General features: G+C 37.6%; 1 long non-coding RNA gene across 1 annotated transcript; it reads left to right on the forward strand.

Moving 5' to 3' along the window:
• The first annotated feature begins 507 nt into the window (after positions 1–507).
• Positions 508–24,216, forward strand: LOC140624382 (uncharacterized). Its single transcript, XR_012023860.1, has 3 exons — positions 508–747; positions 3,740–4,019; positions 24,155–24,216. It is a non-coding gene; the product is annotated as an uncharacterized lncRNA (long non-coding RNA).
• The last annotated feature ends 277 nt before the right edge of the window (positions 24,217–24,493 follow it).

Raw genomic sequence — 24,493 nt, forward strand, 5'->3', positions numbered from 1 at the left:
GGGATTGAGACCACAGGAGCCTAGAGCTAATTTAGAAGCTTACCCATCTCACAAGGATCTTGCTACAAGAAATGTGATATATGAACAAGTGCATATTAAATAGTCTACAGTGTGGCATTTGTGAAAGTGCCTTATAAAGCTGATTAGGAAAAAAGTGCCTTATAAAAGTATTAGAAAAAAACTGTAGGGGGGCCGGGGTGGCTCAGCTGGTTAAGTGACCAACTCTTGATTTTGCCTCAGGTCACTTAGGGCTCAATCTCACAACCCTGAGTTGTGAGATTAAGCCCTGAGTTAGGCTCTCAAGTCTGCTAGAGATTCTCTCTCTCTCTCCCTTCCCCTCTGCTCCTCCCTCTGCTTGTACTCTTTCTTTCTCTCTCTTTCTCTCAAATAAGTAAAGAAATAAAATCTCTAAAAAAACCCCAGTAGCTTGCTACTAGCCTAGTTTTAATTCTTTGAATTTGAACTATATAATATGGGCTTTTCAGAATAAATCAGCCAGCCAGAATTTGGAGTTTTGTCATCTAGCTACATTTTAGGGGAAAACATATTGGGTATACTGTTACAAACAAGGTATTATCATATCTAAATGAGAATATAGGAAATTAATATTCTTTTTTTTACATTGAGAAAGCCATTGTCAGAAACATCTATTCATCTGAAAACCCATGGAAATGAGCTCTCCACTAACACTGCCTGAGCCACAGCATCGGCTGCCTCACTTCTGTCCTCATCAAAGTTTGATCCAGGGTAAATGCAATGTTTTCGTCACTGGCTCCTATGTTCAAATTTATGTGTCCATTTTCTCTCTATATACCATCTCGCATGAAACTGTGCTAAGAATAAAGTCAACTATCAAAATAACTTTTTAATGCAATATCCTTAATTGGTCAGAGATTTTTCAGCAATGGAATTTTTTTTCATTTATCCAAAAAATCCTCACATACTACCAAAACCCTCCATCTTTTAAAATAAATTTTTAAAATAGGTGCACATAAGTTTAGCAGTGAAGTCTCAATCCTTTCATTTTCTGCTTATAATCAATTTAGGACTATTTATCCTACAAAAGAAATAAGAGCAAAGAGTTTGTTCCTTTGGCAAAACGAACTCAGAAAGTATAGACTAGCATGAGTTATCCATGCTCCCCAGGCCATATCTTGAAATATGTTCTCATTGTGAGAATAACTGTTTTTTGTCTTCATAGTCAATTTATCCATATTTCACTTAGCATTAAATTACAAATTTACTTAGTTTTCTTGTGCTATCCTACTTTTGCTTTAAATTTGTGTGAATTATACTAAACGTGTATCATATGTTTTACTAGTAGAATCCTTCAATTTTCCTTTTTATTTACTCACATTTAGCTGTTGACATAAGAGAAGATTTGACCCTATCAGTTTTCCTCCTGTGACTTGAATTTAATGACTATATGCTTTAGAGAGTAAACTCTAAGATTTTAATTTTCTCCTTCTGTTCCCAAAAAGCTGTTGTTCAGATAGGAGCAAAACAGCATGTTTTAAACAAATAAGAATATTTAATGTGCAAATTATCGGTATAATGTGAGGCGATGTGACAATTATACTTCAGTGTGGAGGCTTGATATTACTCTATTATTATCCTTAAATGGGGGAAAGTATCCTTTATTCTGAGGGTAACCATATGCAAAGTGTTCATCAGAATATTGCAGGATCTTTGGGATTTGGTTGAAACGTTGAGTCTCAACACATCTTCACAGATCCATTATGAGGGCAAGTGCGTGAACGAGTTCTGATGTGACAATGTCTCCTCCAGTATTTAAAAAAAAATAATTCAGATGGTTTATACTTTTGGATATTGCAAAGCCAAAGCCACAGATCCTTTCATACTTGTTGAAGAGATGTCCATTGCATTTGGATGCATTGCTCCATCGGAACAAAAAACACAATGCTTTCAGGGCTTCACAAGCAGATACTTAGTAGCTTTCTAAAAATGCATGGCTGCTAATTTTTCTAATTATTGGAAATCAGGATCAAAGAGGCCTTTTTCAAGTGTGAACTCCAGCTACTTAAAGAACATCCCTCTAGAATAATTACACACATGCACGTGACTGTGGTGCTCTTCATCTCCTTCTTCCTCTTGCTTCCTTTTGTGGAGGATTTGCTACTAGCCTTCATAATCATACCTTATGTGGTTTGGGTGCATCCCATTATGATAGCTGAGGCTGATTTTTCATTCAGTAAGTGCATTAGCTTTGACATCTGCCAATATTCTTCTGAAGTCCACTCACCAGTCCACTCTGTATCCTCTTACTCAAAAGCTGGTGAGGATCATTTTAACCAGAAGAAGTAAACACATTTCTCACATAGAGTTTACATGCAAATGGAAGTTTGAAGCCTACAAAATAGTGGAGGAAGAATGGGTTTAACAGATGTTAAAAGTATTTGTATTATAAGCAGCACTTACTGTGTGCTGTTATGTGGCAGGCAGTGTTATGTATGCTTTTCCTGCTTTATCTCAGTTATTCTTGCAAACAAACACTCACTGGGTAAGGAAAGTATCATCTCTGTGAGGTGGTTACTATTGTTATCGCAATTTAACAGATGAGAAAACAGAGGCAGAGGTAGGTTATATATTGAGCCAAAGCTCAAGAAGCTGTTGAGTGTCTGAACTAGGATCGGAACCCAGACTGAGTTTAAGCTCTTAAGTGCCATGCAGCACTTCTCCCTGGGAGCAGATGATTGTAGGTAGAAGATAAATGTGGGGAGAGGCATGTTGAATTAAAGAAGGAGAAGAAGAAGAAGAAGAAGAAGAAGAAGAAGAAGAAGAAGAAGAAGAAGAAGAAGAAGAAGGAGGAGGAGGAGGAGGAGGAGGAGGAGGAGGAGGAGGAGGAGGAGGAGGAGGAGGAGGAAAAGAAGAAGGAGGAGGAGGAGGAGAAGGAGGAGAAGGAGAAGGAGAAGGAGAAGAAGAAGAAAGAGAAGAAGAAGGAGAAGAAGAAGAAGAAGAAGAAGAAGAAGAAGAAGAAGAAGAAGAAGAAGAAGAAGAAGAAGAAAAAGAAGAAGAAAAAGATCTCTAAGTGATAGTGAGAACCACTTCCTCTATGACAGAGAATTATGCAAAGTATTTTGTAAGCATATCCAGCTTAATTTAAAAACTAATGCTGGAGTTTAGATGTCATTATATCCATTGTATGGATAAGAAAACTGAGTTGGATTGGAATCTTAGTGTGGTAGTTTCAACATTATGATCTGAGATATATTTTATCTGTCAGGCTCCAGCTGATTTTGTACACTTTCTTCATTTAATTATGCTGTGCTAAGAAACACACACACACACACACGCACACACACACAGACTTATTCCTTTTGCTAGCTTTAAGACGTGGTAGTTAACTCTAGCCATAACCAATAAAAATTTATTTGGTTGCATAGTATTTGCCTCACTCCACAGAGGGAGCCAGATTTCCTCTACTGCAGTAACAAGGAAGCTCCTACATGACCTGAGCATCTTTCAGGGAAACGTGGGTATTACATTCTCCTAAATGGAGAGGAATATTTTTCCTTTAGTCCTATTACATGACAGCTTTTAAATTTCATAACACAAATGACCACCTACACGTAAGAGTAATAAAAGCTTGACTTGCCATAGGGAACAAAATGCTATGACGCAACAGACCAAGGAGTAAGTGAGATTCCTGGGAAGGTCACTGGCTGAGGCTACTTGATAAACTCTAGTCCTCATGTGGACCCACTGTTCGATGTTTCAGTTTCAGATGCTGAGTCTGGTCATAAGAACGCAGCCGGCCAACAGTCTCTTGCTTAGACTTCTCAAGAGGGTGACAAAATAAAATCCACGTAAAGCTGTCAAAGGAAGGACTCATCACCGAATTATGTGTTGCTCAAGTAACCCATCCGAAACCAAATGTGTCCTTTGCTCCAACTCTTTTGAGAATTCAGCCAGTGAACACCAAAGGGCTCCATGACCATATCCCGTCTAAGTCTCTTTTAAGAAAAATGCAGGCAGATTCCTGAGTCGACCTTGTTCTGGTAAGTCTCCTTGAAGCAAGGTCATCATAATTCTCACCCACATTTTTCTGCTGTCTTGTCAGATGAATCCGTGAAATTCACAGATTAACCCAAGTCCCTCACTTAGACATTCTAAACGCACCAAATGTTCAAGTGTAACAAAAAATTACACATCTGGTAATTCTGCATGTTATTTATAGCCTTTCTGATAGAGGCATAATTGATTCAGAAATGTAATTTACAGCTTGGCATCTCCATTTCAAAGCCTCAATTCTATGAAATCCACCAAGAGAGTAATCTCGCTTTTGTGGGGAAGCAGAGATAATAATTGGAAAGAATTTTTGTGTGATAGCCTCACGCTTTGGCATAAAGTTTTTCTTGCTCTTTGTCTTTCCCTTGCAAAGTGGGCAATATTCATGTCAGCCACACACTTTTAATTCCACAGTATGATTTATGGAGACATAAATGAAGCATAAAGTTGATCAACAAACCCTGGGGTGATGGCAAATGCTAAGGCAAGTTTCTCTTGCCCTCTATTTTTAATTGCAATCCTCATGAGGAAAACATTCTTTAATTTAACTAGGTAATTGTTCTTTTTGAAGAGAACATTTATTATTTAGTTCCATTTTGAAAATTACTAAAGAATGCTGGAACATTGTCTTTATCAAAGAATAGTAATAAAATTGCCCCCCCCACTTCTGCCTTTGGCTTCCCCACCCTTCTAAAATATAAAATGATTCCTTCACCTACTGCTAACCCCTGTCTAGGCATTGTGCACATTTTGAAGAAGATATATGGAGGAATTAATTTCCATTAGCTAGTGGGGTCCAGTGTGAGTTTTATTGAAATCGGTCTGAGTATCTTATATTTACCCTCTTGCCCTAAAAATAATTACTCTAATTCTGACCATACATATCTAATCTAGGCAATGTAAGACTACCTCAGGTTTTAATTAGCCGCTCAGATTTCTTTCCACTCCCAGAAATTGATCTGTTTAGATCAATTTAGATCATTGCTGGCCCACCCAGATACAGACTAGATCGTTATTGGTGCAATTTATGATACTGGGAGAAAATTTCTCCTGGCCATTCATTGAGTTCTACCTTCTGGACTTCTCTTGGCTCCCTGGTTTTCATTCCTGCCTTTGATACTGGTATCAGACCCAGTATATGCCACCCATCGAACTCTCAGCATTAGCTCTGTTCTGAGAATCCAGCTGCGATGCTCCCCATTTGCAAATGTGACTTCTCTGGTTGTGGACACTGGCCCAGGTGGAGTCAGAATTCACTGCAGCCCTTTTGTTCTTCTATTATTTTTTACTTGATTCATCACAAGAAATCAGAAGTATACTTCAAAGCATAGTAAGCAAATAAAAATTATACATATACCAAATATAAACGCTGTCATCAAATTTGTATATTTTCAAGTCTATCATCTATATCGATCTATCATCTATCTATCTATCTATCTATCTATCATCTATCTATCTATCATCTATCTATCCATCTATCATATATCTATTTGATTAACATCATATTGGTAATGCATATTTTGTTTGATTTTCACTTAGTATTTTATCATTTCTATGGCCCCTTCTATGAAAAATTTCAAAGACTTTTTTATTTTGAAAAGGAAAAACGCTTTTTTTTTTTTTTTTTTTTTACCTTTGAGATGTGCCCAAGTTTGTTTACTCACTTCTATGTTTTGGCATTTTGCATAGTTACCAGTTCTTTGTTTTTGTAATCAAACCTCGATGAATATCTTGGTATTTATTTAAAATTCTTCATTGAGTACTTATTTTGTGCAAGACCCTGTTTTACGCATTGAAAATTCATCAAATGTGGTTGCTGAATTGAATAATCTTGGAAACACAGAAGTCTACAGAGGAATAGGGGGAAAAAAGGCAATTGCATTATTGTGTGAAAAGTGCTCGGGGCATGCGATATATACTGGAGAAAACTGGAAGTCAAAGAATACTTCTTTTAAAAAAATATTTATTTATTTTAAAAAGAGAAAGAGCATGTGGAGGGAAGTGGCAGAGAAAGTGTTTAGCAAACTCCTCAGCACAGAGCCTGAGGAGGGGCTTGATCTCAAGAACCTAATATCAGGGTCTTAGCTGAAATCAAGAGTCAGATGCTTAACCAATTGTGCTGCCCTGGAGCCCTGGAAGTCAGAGAAAACTTGGAAGAGGCAGTCTTTAGACTCAGACCTCAGACGTGAATAAGAATTTACCAGATAAATGAAAATATTGAGGAAGGAGCCACTGTTCTAACTGTAGTCAACAGCAAGTTCCAATACCTATGAGCAAGAAAAAAAAAATCTGACAACTTAGAAAAACTACAAGTACTTCAGTATATCTAAAACCTTGAGTGTGAGGGGTAATGGATTTCTTGAGAAGACAGGTTGAGGCTAGATCAAGAAAAGACTTTTACAAAATTTTAAGGAATGTATTCTTTATCCTGATGGCAGTGGAAAATTTTAAACTATTTTAGCCAGGGGGGTTGAGGGGACAACATAATTACAAAGGCATTGTGAACGATTACTGGTGACTTTGTGCAGATTGCATTGGTGGGAGCAAAGTAGACAAGAAGGCTAGTTAGGAAATGATTCCCTTAATGCAAAGCATCGATGATGATAGTTGGACCTAAGATAGTAGGAGACTGGGAATTAGGATGGAGATAAAGGATGCTTTTTTTTCCTTTTAATTAATAGTGACAAGACATGATGGTTTTATTTAGCAAGTAAGGAAGAAGAAGCAGTCGAGGATGGAGTTCATGGGGGGAGGTTATGATGCTATGCGTTTACAGAGGCCAGCATAGGGAGGATACTTTTTTTTTTTTAAAGATTTTATTTATTTGAAAGAGAGAGAGAGTGAGGAGGGAGGAAGGAGGAGGGAAAGAGAACCTGAAACAGCCTCCATGCCAAGCACAGAGCCCAACATGGGGCTTCATCCCAAGACTATGAGATAAGGACCTAAGCCAAAACCAAGAGTCAGAGCCTCACCGACTGAGGTACCCAGGAGGCTCAGGAGGGATATGTTTAAAATCTGTGATATTCTTGAAGAACAGGCAGTTTTTATGTGAAATTTAAAAGAGAGATTTGAGTGTGAGTAGAATAGAGATTTGAGAGATATGTTGACTATGATCATTTTATTAGAAGATAATCCTGGAAGTGAAATTATTCATCAAAATTTATTGATGCATCTGACATAGTGATGTTTAGAAAGGTCACAGCTGTTGGCCTGTTGGCACAATAATTTGGATTTTGGACCAGCCTGTCACTGTATTCTTAGAGACCTTTTGTACTTTGGGTTTATTGCTTGAGACCAGAATGCCTCTTTCTTTTCATTCCACCGTTGTAGCATCAGAATGTCTGCAGGAGAACCATTTTACATCATGACTCATTTCTCTGGTCCTCGTGGGACAGGAGGAGATTAAATGCATGACATCTTTGAAGTGTTGTTTTAGCATTCTGAGTAGCAGCTGGAATATTTCTATCAACAATAAATAACACAGTGAAAGAGAGACCTTTTTTCAATATCTGGCTTCTACTCAAATTGTGGACTCAGCTGTGATCCTTAAATATTTTAATTAATGTCTCTCAAAGGGAGGTTTTACTAAAGCAAATGAGAGGCACCTTGATACATATCCATTTATGTACTGAAGCTTATGAGCAGGGGGCTCTGACATTCCCTAAAGATCTTACCTTTCATCTTGGAATATATGATGCTTCCCACTCAGATGATAGGTCTACATTCCTTTTACTATATCACTCTATTCCAGAAACAAAGGAAAGGAATTAATCTATTAATCAGATGGTGAGTCACTGAGTGCTGGAGAATGGGTTTTGCATTAAGACATGTTGGGGTTCTAAGACCGTATTCATATAGCTAAGTAGTTTATTAACCTTTTGAAAGGATAGAGTGACTGAGGAAAAATATTACATGTGAATGTACTCTAAATCCATTATAAGAATAATGTTCCTGACCGTACTGGAAGTAAGTAGTAGAACCCATATTCAAACACAGGGAGTCCAGTTTCAGAAGGTGAACTGGAGATTACACAGTATTCTGGGTGAAATAGTTCAAGAGTGTCTAGAGCAGAAATCATTCTTGGTTCTCATTCTGGGATTCACACTAAGTAATAATCTCACAAAGGAAGGCAGGTTAAATTACAGTAATGGTGTCAGTATGCATGGAAGACAAGAATTTCTAAATGTCTTGTAAAAAAATTCCTTGTGTAATTTCTAACAAGGAATAAGCAGATTGACCTTTTGGTTCTATCTGTTCTTACCCTTAATTAGCAAATATTTGTCTTCTGTGAGCAGAAACTGAATAGTCATTGGGGTTTAAACAAGTCATAATCCACATGAAAAGAAAACAGTAATTTCTTTTTGGGAAGGGATGGGATTTCATTATTTGATTGGGTTTTTAAGGTCCACCTAGCCAGTGCATATGTAGTGAATCCACCGTGGATATCAGCTAAAGCAGAGGCCAAATTCCCTTTATTTGAGTAGTAAAGAGGTACTTCACTTAAAGTCAATATGAGCTCTGGGAGTGACAGGACTGTTGAGGAGGACCACAGACAATCTCTTATACCACTGAACCCTTCATTCTTGGCTTTTCCATTTGCTTTCTATCCTTGATTGACCTTTGGAAAGAAAAGTCAGTCATTTTCACATTCTATACGTATTATATGTAAACATTTTATATCAGCTGTTTTAATAGCTCTTTGTAGTGGTTGATTCTGTCTTCCGTAAAACAAGCCAGCATTAATCTCTTGGTGTTTAATAATACTGATTAATTTTCCAGTAAAATATCAATATTCATCAGTAATGAATTTTTATAAGGGCTGATCTTTGAGTCTCCCTTCTGTCATCTAGGATAAACTCAAGTCAACCTGACCTGTCTGTATTTGGAGGATGATATGTGACATTTAAGGATTTCTAAGGTCAAGCAAAGGAGGTTACCCACTGTGTTGATATATGGATGTACTGTCAATAGTTGGACACACTAACACACTAAGATTACTCACCATCGCAAGGGCTAAAAAAACCAGAAATGCTGGAAAACTAGCTAATAAAAGGCAGCTCCCACATTACAGTTAAGTGCTCATTTGTCAATATTTATTGGGGAAGTCCTGTGTTTCACCTACAGTTTATCAGTGGCATTAGGTTAAGTAAGTGGTAGGAATACAAGAAAGGTCTGAGATTCTTAAATTTAAGCCAAGGTTGGGCTTCCGTGAATGCCGTGCTACTTTAAATCTTTTTCCATCCTGGGATATGAAAAGTTAAGGAGCCCATTAGAGAATGAAATTGGTTCGACTGGCCTGCCTATTTTCTCATAACAGAGTTCTTCACTTTTAATGCTAATATTTGAAGCAGCACTCATGAAAATCACATGACATTCACGGGCATAGTCACATTGGAATTTTAAAACTGTGTGTGGGTTGGGGGATGTTATTAAGTAATAACAGGGAAAGAAAATATTGAAAAGGTCCTTTGAAATCCAAAAACGTCGGGATGGAATCACATCACTACCATTCATTAGCCGGGCCATTTAGACAAGTCATTTATCTCCGTGTTAAATTATTCTATTTGCCTACTTGGTATCCAGTCTCCTTCCTTCATCTTATCATTACTTAATTCCTTCATTTCTTCATTTATTAAATACATAACATTTACTATATGTCCGATCTTATTCTAAGCACTTTGCAAATATTAACTCTTTACTAACACTGATTTTACTAACTTGAGTTTAGGATACTCAATGTACTGGCTTCCCTTGCAGAGATAGGTGGTTATGTGATAGAGTTCTGAAGAAGAAGATAAAGTTTTGGATGGGGATTCCAGAAAATCTATTGTCATTTTAATAAAATGGGACAGATTTGGCTGGCATGGCCCTTTTGTGTTCATCCTTTGCTCTTTATCTTCCCAGCTGGAATGTGTTTACAATGTCCAGATGTCCAGCAGCCACATTGAAAGAATAAGGATAAAACCCACAGGCTGGGGATGGCACGTCAGGGAGGCAGAAGGAGCCTGAGACCCTGACTTTGACAGTGTTGACCCTTTGTTCTAACCTCTGCTACCCACTGCAGACTTCCTATTACCTGAGAAACAATGCTTTGCTTGCCCAAGCCACTATTAAGTTTTCTGTAGCCTGAATAATTCTGTTAAACTTTCTTTGGGTTTCAGTTTATTCATTTGTAAAATGAGAACTGTATTCTCTCAAGGAGAGGACTGTTAGGATAAAACAAGACAGAGCATCTGAAACACAGAGCACATAATGTAGTTCAGTAAACTCTACTTCTCCTTGCCACTCGGACATAAACTTTATTTTAGCACACATGGGGATAGGGATAAGGGTAGGACATCAGATAATTTTGATTTCCACTGACATTTTATACTCGTTAGCTTTTAAACTATAATTTTCTTTTCTCTTCTTTTTGAGAGGAGGGGATGAGTAGAGGGAGAGAGAGACGAAATACCAAGTCGACTCCCCACCGAGCGTGAGTCTCAATCTCACAACACTGAGATCATGACCTGAGCCAAAATCAGAAGTCGGTTGCTTAACGGACTGAGTCATCCAGGCACCCCTAAACTGTAATTTTTTATTCCCTTGTTTTTTGTTTGTATTGCCCCCACAGGCAATGCTATTAGGGCACAGCAACTGACCACTTACTGTGAAGTCTTGTCAAATTTGCCTTTTAAAATTTCTTCTTATATTTAATGACAAGGGAGGAGGAAGACTAATGTTGATGTAGGACTAGAGAACAGATACTGCTATATTTTTGAAAAATATGTGCTTTGATTATAGGGAGATGTGCTTTTGAGTCCCATCTCCTTAATATGTGAACTGTGTGACCATTATGGCAATTTGCTTAACCTTTCTAAGCCTTAGTTTCTCACTTGGAAATAATGGGGAAAATCCCATTTCTTGGACACCTTGTAAATGTCAGCTAAGTTAATGTCCTTAGAGACCCCAGAGGAATCCCATAAGCCTCCCTTTCTTTTGCCTACATCTTAGTTTTTCACCAACAATACTTAGGCTTTTTGTTGTTGTTGTTCTTATCAGTTTGTTTTTGTTGTTGTTGTTGTTGTTGTTTTTTGCTGTTCTTATCAGTTTTTGCAGGCCAATTCCAAGGAATTTCTTAGAATATACTCTTCAAGTAGCCAGAGAGAAGGATGTCTCTGTGTTGGGTCTCTGCCTATGGAGTTCCATTATTGATAAAGCTGAAATGGTACATTAATGTCTTTCCCAAAGGGATTCACTGTAAGTGGTGTTTTGCAATGTAGGAAGATGTATTTCATTTGTAAAACAGAAGATAAAAAGCTTTGAACATCAAAAACTCTTTTAGATGCAGGATCCTCATAAACCATTGCATTCTGGAGAGGTTGAGGTTTAGAAAACAAAATGGAAATGTGGGCAGAAAAAATGACAAATACTCTCAACCCTCATTGACTTAAGTAAAACGAAGATTTGCTCTGTTCAAAATATCTGTTGACACTGGAGCACTTGCAAGTGAGTAACCTAAACAGATATTGGAGACTAACACAAATCTTTAAGCTATTTTCCTCATTTGCAGTTGCGAGCCGGGGGCATGGAGTGAATGGAGAGAAAAAGTGGTTGAAATCGTATCAAATGATGAAATTTCCAGAAGCTCAAAAGATTACAGATTTCTGGTCACTTATTGAAATTCTGAGAGGCAGCAGATATCATCTGTGTTACCTTAAGAGGCAGTGGCCTCATGCAGTTCCAAAAATACCCAGGGACAGAGAGAATATTTAGAACCATCCCCAGATGGAAAAGCTGCTTCTGAAGAAAGTGGATTCTTTTACATCAGAGGAATCATAGAGGGTATATTTGTCATATCAATTTGGACTTTTGCTTTTGATTTCTTAGCAGATGGGGTCTGTGCAGTGGGAGACTTCTCTTGCGCTGAAACCGACAGCCATTTGGTGTTAGGTAACCCTTCCTCGTTGGGAAAAGACAACTGGACTAGATTTAGACACTCAATCCAAGTTGAATCAGTCATGTTCTTTGACAATTTATATTGTGAAAAACAGAGACTGGAAGTGAGCACTGAGCCAGGGCAATGGCAGATTTCTAGATGGAGGTCTAGCAACCTCTAAACTGAGGTCCTTGGAGTTTCTCCCCCCTTCGGAGAGGGTAATAGAAGATCTTGGAATAGGAGGTCTACACAGAACATTCTCCTAGTTACCACTGTCCATCCTTGTGCCTCACACCTCTGCTTTTCACACAGATTCAGCAAACAGCTCCTCCATGGTTTCTGGGGTCTTTCTTCTTGAGGGGAATTTCATAAAGAGGAGGCTACAGGGGTGAACTATGGCTACAAATACAGTTGACCTTGGAGCTGCTTCTGGTATATTCTCTCTCCTCCTCCAATATCCAGTCTAAATTCTTTTCACTCTGAGCTCTCACCTCACTGCTCACCAGATGAGCAGATCTGGGTAGCTCATCTGGTAGTGTGACCAAAACTTCATACCTGAATGATCTGAACATTGGATAATCACACCTCCCTCAGTGAGGCACCGTTACATGTGTGTGCTCATAGTTATTCTGTGATATGAGGGCGCCAGGACGTACCTGGTTGAGCCTCGGTTCAATGTATATATTTCTCCTGGCCCCTATTGGATAAAAGCAGCCTTAGGTTTTCCTGCTGATCAGGGCACATTACTCCCACCAGTACAGTGACTCTTCTTTTCATCTGCTGGCCCCTGGACACAAGTAGTCTAAAGGACCCTGGAGGCAGCTGTATCTGGTAGCTCAATAGAAGAACCATGATGATGTCTGCTCATGAATCTTGGGTCCAATATCTCCAATTTTTCATAGCCTAGAATTATGAGGACAGAAAGCACGAAGTCCCCTGTGGCTCAATTGGGAGAGATGGTAAGTGGGGACACTTCTGCTCCCACTTACCCATGTATTTTCCCTGTTGGGAAGATAGCATCATATAGTGATCTCTGATTTTTTTAAAAGATTTTATCTATTTATTCATGAGAGACACAGAGAAAAGGGGAGGGCACAGACACAGACAGAGGGAGAAGCAGGCTCCATTCCATGCAGGGAGTCTGACATGGGACTCAGGCCCCCAGGACCACACCTGCGGGCTGAAGGCAGCACTAAACTGCTGAGCCACCTGGGCTGCCCACTGATCTCTGATTTAATAAGTATGTTATGTCCCGAAGGATGAAACCCTATTTTTTTAGTGTTTCTTCCAAGCTGCCATTGTACCTGTGCCTTTTGAAGCAGTTCCAATGGTCTGTGAAGCTAACTGGTGTCGTCTGTGATGTGACTAGTAAATCTCATAGTCATGGGCCCACTCCTACACCTCTTTTGCTGTAGAGTAGGTCCCCTGGTTGAATGCTGTGCTGTGTGGAACTTCATGCTTGTCGACCAGGAATTCTGCAAGTACTCAGACAGCAGTTAGAATATATTTCTGTGAATGAAAGGCAAATTCACATCTGGAATAGCTGTCTCTTCCCGTAGTCTGTGAGGCATATCCTTGTGGCCACCACAACTTCTTAACCTAGACTTTGGAGCTAAATCTAATGATTTAGTCCCGACCTTGTTTTCTGAAGCCTAATGTTCCCACTACTGTATGTTGTGAAGCCTCTCTTCTGGCGAGGCCATGGATTTTGATGTTTTGTGCCTCAGCACCAGTTTGATAAGGAAAAGGGAAGAAATGTAACTCACATTTATAATATGTCTCATGAATTAGGACTTGGTTTTGCTCCCCTTTTTGTTTATTGACTTGCTTGTTTGCATGTTTTTTTTTACAGTTAGGAACACTCAACTTAAAAAGACATTCTCTCATGGCATAGACTTGTATGTTTGGAGATTGTGTAGAGTTATTTAGGATGAGACAAGCAGTAAATGTTTTTCAGTAATCCTCATAATCTTGGCTCTCTGTTTTATGATGTTATCCCCAAAGGAAGCTGGAAGAGTTCTTTTTCCTCGATCAGAACTGTGAAGTTTTGATTTGCTGTTTGCAGAGTTTGGGAAAACTGGTCAATCCAGGTGAGACTACAAAATCCCTATGAATCATGGAAAATATTAACATAGGCCTGTTTGGAAATAAATGCACATTTTCTCTAGAGTTCAAAGGATTTACCATCTGGTTCAATCTGCTGAACTAAATTTGAAGAAGATCCCCTCTTCCTCCACCTTTTTTTTCCTCAACAATTTTGCTGTATGAAATCAAGCCCTGAGTTTTGTTTTGATTTAGCTCTAATTGGAGCGATGCTTTTACTGAATCTAATTTCAGTTGGAACTAATTACAGGGGAAAAGGTCATTGCTGCACTGAGAGTATTACTCTGCTCAAAATATATTGGCATCATATAATATTAACTCTACTTCTGTAGAGATATAAATGAAGACAAGAATAAATTACCAAAACATTGTGGATCTTCCTTTTGTTTAAATCAGTAGGGAAAAATCTATACCCAGTTATTGACAAGAAAACCTTTCTTAGATATGAATAAATATAACCTTTACAGTTGATTTGTGTCTATTTCCTGACAACAATGTGGGAATTGCCAAGTAAGAGACATATTTTGTGTCTATTGAGCTTGAAATGATGACACAATTGTATTTCGATTGATGTACTTCTGTACTCACCTGTACAAAATGCTCTTATAATAAGCTGGCAGTCTAGGAGAAAAGGAGACAAACACCTTTTTTTTTTTTTTTTTTTTTGAGGGAGGAGACATTTAAGTGCATGTATGAGAAACATTTGTCCAAACTTAGAGTAAGTCATTGACTTCTAAATAGTTATGTGAAATTTTAGCTAATGCTATTACCCTTCTGTCTGGGGCAGATTCATCTTTCTTGCTAGACTCACACTAGATTCTTGTTAATGTGCATCTATTAAAGCATTCCCTGCCACTGTCTGCCAACCAATGGCTATTGCTCTGGGGTTTTATACAAGTCAATGTCTATTACATAAAAAGTAATACAATTTTGATGTCAGGGTAAAAGTGTTATGGAATATAACGCAGCATCAGAGTTTAGTCTCCACAGAAATTCGTTTTTACCTATCATCCAGCTTTGAATGGTCATTTAAATAATTCTCACATGAACAGTTGAAGATGTCTAATAATCTGCCTCAATTTCCTCAATGTGATGGGGAACTGACCCTGTATGTGAAAACATGGATGAGAGTATGCACAAGGTTTCTTAACCTGCCTTCTCTGTATAAGCCTCCTTGCAGATTTCTTCTGCTCTTTTGGTGGTCATGGTAGTAGTGAGAGCACTATTTACTTATCAAAAAGGAATGAGAGGTTGATATTCTCAACTCTCGAGTATTGAGTGCAAATAAATTAAATAAAAATATCCATGGCTTCCAGCAGTCTACCAAGGTTGGGAAACCATTTGTGGTGGGATGCCAGTAATATAACACATATTCTAAAGAAGTGTATTAACACTAGAATCTGTATGCAGGCCCTGTGATATCTATTAAATAATTACTTTGATCCAAATAGAAACAATAAAATATTTTCCTTTAAACTAAGAATTCACTACCTTGGAAATATATATGCAAGACACTGGCTCTATTCAGACTTCCAAGTATCCAGGTAGTAAAGACTATATGGAGTCATAGAGGAAATGGAAGACCTATCAGTATCAATTATTGGTATGCATCCTTGTAGGATTATTGGTTCAAAAGCCCCTTTGCCTTTTTGTATTTATTTATGTATTTGTTTGTTTAAAACAATCTGCTCATTGCTCAGCACTCAGGCTTAAGGAAGAGAGTTACATTATGAGTGATTAATGCGCCTAGAGCCACCAGCCAAGGTGACTCCTTGAACATAAGCAGTTAGTTAGTAGAATAATAATCCAGTTCTCTTTGGGAGAATTGATATTGTCTTGGTCCTGTAGAGAGCACACTTATCTCCAAGTGGCCAGCTATGGACCCCACAGAGTAATCATACCCCACTATAACTCACCGATTTGCCGATTATCTGGAGGGGTCCCTCTCTGAGTTTTATGGTCTGTATAAAACTGTGAGTCATAGTTGTATGTATCACTTTAAATGAGCTAATTGCTGTCTCCTGGTGATCATGAGACCATTAATCAAGGCAACTAAACATAGTTCTAGTAATTTCACCGGAGAGGGGAACTTTTAGGAGAGACATACTCCATCAGGGCCCTATAACCCCATCTTCTCCCACTCAACACACTGACATTTTGTAATGCTAACATGAGCAAAGAATAATCATAATACTTAGCATTTATATAGCTCTTAACAAATATAGCTAATTAATCCTCATGCTACCTCAGAAAGGCAAGAACCATGTCTATTGTTATCCACACTTTTCAAACCGTGGGACTGAAGAAATGTTAAGAGATTCTCAGAAAGGTTAAGAGACTTGCCAAAGGTCACAAAACAAGATAGAAATAATAGAAGTTAAATTCCAGCTGAGATATCATGTCGTACAGACATGTGGCCTCTTGTTGTTGTGAAGGCCCATTAGTAACATGAGGCCTGCCTGGACTGTGTCAAATACCCGGTTGTGTTGTGGAGAAAATATAGTGCAGTAGCCAGAAACAGCTCATGCACATCCATCAGTAGTCGATCAGAGGAAAGAAGCAATGTGATCTTAAGTCTACCCCTGGCAGGAGAGCATGTGTCCTATAAAGCAGCTTCTTTCTCTTTTCTGCTCTTTTGGGATTATAGAATGGTATGTATGTGTGAAGCTCTTAAAAAAAAGAAAAAAAACTGCCAAAAAGTTGAGAGGCCTTCAGAAATACACTGTTCTTCTCTGGGCTAGTGTTAGACTAAGAGAATTCCCCCACTGAGGAATAATATGAGAAGGATAGCAAGTTTCCTATTTATAGACCCAAGAAAACTCAATAGGAATGATAATTACATGGCTCATATATCCCACTTGCAAAAGTACGTGCATCCAGAGAAAACAAAAATGCTGAAAAAGCCCAGAACAATTAAACAAACCAAAAGACCCCTAAAGTTTATCTATTCAACTGTGGGAAGTTGTCTTGATTTAAAAAAAGAATATTCCTTTTAATGGTCACCAATTCACATGGGCCAGTAGTAATGATAAATACATTCTAAACTGTAAAACTGCCTTGCAGAGGGAAAAAGGTTGAGATCTAGGGCTGAGCTCATAGGAGGAATGGGCCAATGTTTGTTAAATTAACACAAGGTCAGAGTAACAAGTAACATAAAGCATCTGTGGGTCTTGTGAATACTTGCCACACCAAATACTATTTTGTTTTTATCTTACTTTGTTTTCTCAAAAATCATTTTTCTATAGCTCTTTATAATTACTAATTAATAATTTTAGAATAAAGTTTTTCAGTTTGATGTTCTGAAAAGGAAAACTTGTCTCCCTTAATTTTACTAATACCTGGAGTGCTGGCAGGAAAAAAAAAATATTCAGAGTGGGGAAGGCAGATGGGAAAGATGGGAGATGTCACCACACTAGTTACCGGGGGATATTACCTGCTACCCTGGCCCAACCCTTAAGGCACAGTGCTGATGAGACAAGATCCCTTGGTTTGTAGAGCAAAAATGAGATAATATGAGACTTCCTAAACACTTCATAAAAGATAAAGGGAAAGCAGAACCAAATTAAACCACGCAACTGTAGTAAGCAAGAATATCCACCTACTACTCAAACTACAATGATCTTAAGAAAAATCAACTCAAATTACCTGTTTCATGGCTCCAAAATAGCTGGCACTTCTCTCCAGGCATTTTTGCCTGAGCTGCATATTCAAGATCACACACTTCAGAGGATGTAGGTCTGGAACTCCTTTTTAAAGCCTGTTTTAGTTGGTTAATAGTCCACACCAAAATCGAGCCATCAATATAAAGATATTTATTCTTAGCAAAATCTAATATAACTCAAGTATTCAAATGTTTGTTTCGATCTATTGGTCAATCCTACACATAAGATATAGAGTGATGACATTTAATAAATTTCTCATTAAAATACCACAATTTTATTTGCTAGAGATTGATATCTTAGAAAAAAGGGCTGTATTTGGCAACAGGAGTCTGCTGAGCATGCTAAGTGGGATTAGAAGCTGAGCATCCCGGGACCTAAACTACCGCTCTCACTTTGTAGTCTGAGAACATACTGTGTAAGAGCGAGGCAACTGGCCGCCAGGAGAGAAAGATACAGGAAGAAACTGTGAATCCAAACTTTGATGGAAATTTTGAATTATTTGTGGTAAACTTTTAAATTATTTTTCTGTACTCAAACGGGCTGCAACCTAGAACCCCTTTAAACAAGACAATCGTGATTTTGTGTGAAAAGGTCATAAATCAGAATAGTTCCTTTGAGGCGTCAACACCCCAAAGATGGTCTTAACCATCTTGTCATCAAATCACTCAGGTTGAAGGGTAAAAGTGGTACTTCATAATCAAATAATAAAAGATTGCTATATCTACATCTGGGCATATTAGTGCTTTAGGGTGCTTTCACCCAATAGGACAGAATGTATTTGAATCATTAGTATTCTTGGGTTGAAGGCAACAAGGTACTCACTTTCAATTTTGAAAAGGTTCTCTCTCAAAGGTGACTTATACATTCATTATATTCTGATGCCTTGCCTATGTAAATTAGTAATCAAATATTCTAAATGGGTGATGGAAAATAATTTTATCTACTGCTAGCATCCTAAATCACACTCATAAGATTTAAAAAGTCTGATTGGGGAGTTTTGTTAAAATGTCTTCCTAAGTGTTATTTTGGTACATTTTCCAAGTTATTAAATCTTCTATAAGGATATGAAAAAAGTCTATATACATAGATGTAAAATTTATTTAGAAGGCAAATTGGATACAAAAATCTTTGACTATGTTCAATTTAGTCAACTTCTTCCTCATCAGATGAGCTAGTAGAATGAATGAACTTCAATTAACTTATTGGCTCCTTGGTCACATGATTGCTGTGTTAATCAATCATTTTAATAGATTTTCTTCGATTTTTTTTTTGAGAGAATGAACCAACAAATTTTCTAACAATTCTCTATTTGCACAATACTTCAAGTGGTATCCATCATTCTCAGATGTTTAATTACAGTTCTATAAAAGTACAAGTAGAGGATGCAAATGCTTTGATTTGATGGAATCTGAGAGAAAAATCAGTAATTTAACTAGATAGGGACTTAGATAGAGAAGATTTAAAAGTAAAATTCTTATTTTAGTTTAGAGTTCTGAATTTTGACAAAATGTGTAGTCCTACAATTACTTTTACAATTAAGGAACAGCTTTGTCATCCTCCAAATTTCCCTCATGAACTTTGGGTCTTTCACTTAAGAAATGCATTTAAGATTTATTGATGATGGCAAGTTCCTCAAAAAATTAAAAACAGAACTACCCTTTGATCCACTAATCACACTACTGGATATTTACTCAATATGAAACTATTAATTTGAAGGGACACACCCCTACATTTATTACAGCATTATTTGCAAAGTCAAACTATGGAAGCAGCCCAAGTGTCCATAGATAGATGAATGGATAAAGAAGATGTGGTGTGTACACACACACAGACACATACACACCTACCACACAATGGAATACTATTCAGCCATAAAAAAGAATGAAATCTTGCAATTTGCAACATGGATGGAGCTAGAGAGTATAATAAGTGAAATAGACCAGTCAGACAAAGACAAATACCATATGATTTCACTCATATGTGGAATCAAAAAAACAAAAAAACAAAACAAACAAACAAAAAAAACAAACACAAAACAACAACAATAACAAAAAAAAAAACAAAGGAAAAAAAAAGAGAGACAAACCAAAAAACAGACTTTTAACTATAGAGAACAGATGATTACTAGAGAGGAGATGGATGGGCGAATGGGTGTAAAAGGTGAAGGGGATTAAGAGTAAGTCTATTATAATGAGCACATGGAATTGTTGAATCACTATATTGTCCATCTGAAACTAATATAACACTGTATGTTAACTACACTGTAATTCAAGTTTTAAAAAATTTTTAAAAAAGGATTTACCCAAGATGTGTGAATCCGTAGTTCATCCATTTTATTGATGAGCGACATTCCACTGTGTGGATGCGCCACGGTTGGTTATCCATTCATCAGTAGGTATTTCAGTTGTATCTAGGATAGGTGATTATGGATAAAAAATATACTAAACATCTATGTCTAATATATTGTGAGAACTTAAGTTTTCTTTTTCTTAAGAATTTATTTTTAAGTAATCTCTATATCCATTGTGGGGTTCTTGAACTTATAACCTCGAGATAAAGAGTCATATGCTCCCCCGACTGAGGCAGCCAGATGCCCCTAAGTTTTCATTTCTCATGAAATGAAAATACATAAGAATGGGACTACACAGTCATATCGAATATGTGTGCCTAATTTATTAGATTGACAAACTTCTCCAAAGTGGCTGTAACATTGTGCATTTCCGTTAGAAATTTGTGAGAGTTCCAAGTGCATATCTGGCAGCACTGGGTATTCTATCTCATTATGTTTTTTGTTTCGTGTTTTATTGTGATATAATTGACATATATTAGTTTCAGGTATACAACATAATGATGCCGTGTGCGTATATATTGCAAAATGATTATCACAGTAAGTTGTTAACATCCATTGCCATAGAGAGTTACAAATTTGTTTTCTTGAGATGAGAACTTTTAAGACCTACTCTCTTAGCAATTCAAAAATATGCGGTACAGTATCACTAAGTTAAGTTTCCATGCTGCACGTTCCCTTCCCAGACCTCCTCATTTTGTAACTGGAAGTTTACGCCTTTTAACCACCTTTACCCATTTCTTCCATCCCCTACCTCCCACCTTTGGCAGCCATTAGTCTGTTCTCTGTGTCTCTGATTTTATGTTTTATTTGTTTCTGAGATTCTCTATATAAGTGAGATCATAGAGTGTGTTTCTCTATGGATTATCTCACCTAACGTAATGCTCTGAAAATTCATCCATACTGTGGCAAATGGCAAGATTTCTTTCGTTTTTGTGGTTAAATATATATTTTTTAAATATATATTTATTTACCTCTCCCTTTTCCTTCCTTCATTCATTCAGTTTCCTGCCATGGCTGTTGTAAATAATGCTGCGGTGAACACGGAGACGTAGGTCTCTCTTTGACTTAGTGTTTTCATCTCCTTTGAATGAATACCCAGAAGTAGAGTTGCTGGCATCTCTGAAGGTTCTATTTATTACTTTTTGAAGAACCTCTGCACTGTTTTCCAGGGTGGCTACACCTATTTACATTTCCCCCAACAATGCATGAGGGTTCTCTTTTCTCCACATTCTTATCAACAGCTGATATTTCTTGTCTTTTTGATAAAAGCCATTCTGGCAGGTGTGAGACAACTCATTATGTTTTTAATTTGCATTCTCATAATAACTAATAATGTCAGGCATCATTCAGAGATTTATTTGCCATCTTATATCTTCCTTGGTGAAGCGTCTATTCATCTCTTCTGCAATGTTTCTGTTGTGTTGTTTGCTTTCTTGATGTTTGAGATTTCTTTATATATCCTGGATATGTATTCTGGATGCAAGTATTTTTCCAGATGTATTTTCTGCAAATATTTTATCTTGGTCTGTAACTTGCCAGTTCATTCTCTTAACTGTGTCTTTTACAGAGAACTCTATAATTTAGATTTATCTATTTTCATAATTTATTAATTTCTTAAATAGGTCAGTGAATTACAACATGAATTTGGTATTGTCTAAGATATCTTTGCCTAACCCCAAGATCATAAGTATTTTCTATTTCATTCTAGAAATGTTGTAGTTTTAGGGTTTACATTAGGTCTCTGACAAATTTTGTGTTTACCAGTTGATACATTTACCTATTGAAAGTCATCTTGGTTGCTTCCTACATTTTGGAATTATGAACAAAGCAATGATAAACGTAGTGTCTAGGTTTATGTGTGGACATGTTTTCAGTTCCTTTGGGTCAATATCAATGAGTTCGACTGCTGGATCTTATGGTCAGACAATTGATTAGCTTTGTAAAAAACTGCCAAACTACCCTCCTAAGCGGCTGTACTATTTTGCATTCAGGACTACAAGAAATCAGCTTCTGTTGTGCTGCATCCTGACCAGCATTTCATATGTCAGTGTTTGGATTTTAGTCATTTTAATATACATGCTGTGGTATCTCATTGTTGTTTTAGTTTCTTCATATTTAAAATATGGTTTTCCCTAAAAGCAGAGTGCAGAGTTGAGAATTTTCTTTTACTTTTAGCACCTTAAAAAATGTTCCTTAGATGGGCAGTCCCAGTGGCTCAGGGGTTTAGCGCCTGCCTTCAGCCCAGGACCTGATCCTGGAGTCCCGGGGTCGAGTCCTGCATCGGGCTCCCTGCAGGGAGCCTGCTTCTCCCTCTGCCTGTGTCTCTGCCTCTCTCTTTTTCTCTCTCTGTGTCTCTCATGAATAAACAAAATAAAATCTTAAAAAAAATGTTCTAGCCTATATAGCTTTTGATAAGTTCTTTTATAATGAATATCTTTGTTCCTTTTATGTAATGTCTATTTTCCTATACTTGCCTTCAATATTTTCTTGATATGTTTGGTTTCCAGCATGTGGCACTTATTTATTTATTTTTAAAATTTATTTTAAAATCCTGTTCGGTGTTCTCTGAGTTTCTTTGGTCTTTGATTTCACATAATTATTTCTGGAATGTCTATGCCATTATCTTTTCAAATGTTTCTTCTGCCCTATTTTATCTCTCTTTTTTTTATTGGGAAGTCCAGTTACATGTATACTGGATCCTTTGTTATTGCCTTAAAGATCTAGGATATTCCTTTTTATTTATTTTTTAACTCTTTTTACTTTGCATTCCAATTTGGACAGTTTCTATGACCTAACTTCAAGTTCACTGATTCTTTCCTCATTTGTGTAGATGAACTCATCAAAGTCATTATTTATTTATGTTACTTTGGTTTTTATTTAAATATACCATCTAAGGGGCACCTGGGTGGCTCATTTAGGCGTCTGCCTTTGGCTTGGGTCATGATCCCAAGGTCCTGAGCTCAAGCCCCACATCAGACTCCCTGCTCAGTGAGGAGCCTGCTTCTTTCTCTCCCCTGTCTGCCAGTCTCTCTCAAATAAATAAAATCTTTAAAATATATTTTAATATATGATGAAGTTACTTTTCATCCCTTGTCTGAAGGAATTTCTGAAGAAATCTTAAATTTCTTGTCTGAGGGCCCACTATCGTGAGTCTAAATTTGGTTGATTGTTTTGTGTCTTGACAGTGGGTTTTTTCTTGTATATATGTCTCAGCTTTTGGTTGAATGATGGACACCCTATGTAGAATAGCAGAGATTAAGGTTTATGTGTAGAAATAGGGAGCTCTTTTTCTGCTAGACTGTTACTGTGTGGAGTTCACTTAATTCACTCAAGAGGTGAGTTGGGTTTGTGTTTTGTTGTTTTTATTATTGCTATGGTTCCTCCCAGTTGATCACTGGTTTCCAATTCCTTTGGAAATTCCTTCTAACCCTTAGAGTAGGGTTAGAAGTTGGAATATTCTTTCAATGGTTCTGTTCTACCCTCAGATTTATATATTTCTTATCAATATGAACACCAAGAAATGAGGCTTTTCCCCTCACTCTTGTAACTCTTCCCCTGAGTTAGACTACAGTCACACGTTCCTAGTTAATGACTGGGTGACGATAAGTGGCATGGGGTCATCCTGTCTTGTGCTGCTAAGGCCTCGGTTGTAGGCATGCCCTATCTCTTGATCTTGAGAAGAGCGATATTTCTGTGATCCAGCCTTTACGCCGTGGGTAGCATTAGGGTACCTCTAATGGTCTGGATCCAAGATGGATTATTGTCCCTTTTCCAGAGTCTGAGGATTATTTTTTGCTTCCTTCCATTTGCCTCAATGACTCTTTACCTATGCCCTGGCTGCTTATGATTTTTTTCTCTGTGGGGGAGATAGGAGAGAAGGATCCAGCTGTGGCTTTGTGCCCATCCTACAGTCACTGGAAGAGAAAAGCTATTCCTGGCCCAACCCACCCCCACTCTGCCCCGGCCAACACCACTGAAGGAGGCTGTCTCATAGTTTCCCACTCCACCCCATTTTTCTCATGAGCACTGTATTAATTCACTACGCCTGCCACAACAAAGGACCTTAAACAACAAAAATTTATTGTCTTGCAGGCCAGAAGTCCAAAATCAAGACGTCAACAGGGCTGGCTCTTTGTGATGGCTGTGAGAGAAAGGTATGTTTCGGGCCTCTACCTGACTTGTAGATAGCCATCTTCTCTCTATGTCCCTTCACATCATTTTCCTTGTATGTATATCTCTGTCCAAATTCCTCCGTTTTGTGAGAATACGGCCATATTGGATTAGAATTCACCTAATGACCTCAAGTAAACTTGATGATCTCTGTAAAGACCCTATCTTCAAATAAGGTCACATTCTGAGGTACTAGAGATTATGACTTCAACATATAAATTTCAACTCATTAGAAGCACCCCATGCCTAGAAATGGGTGTA

Source organism: Canis lupus, chromosome 3 (genome assembly GCF_048164855.1).
Source record: "Canis lupus baileyi chromosome 3, mCanLup2.hap1, whole genome shotgun sequence".
NCBI lineage: Eukaryota > Metazoa > Chordata > Mammalia > Carnivora > Canidae > Canis > Canis lupus.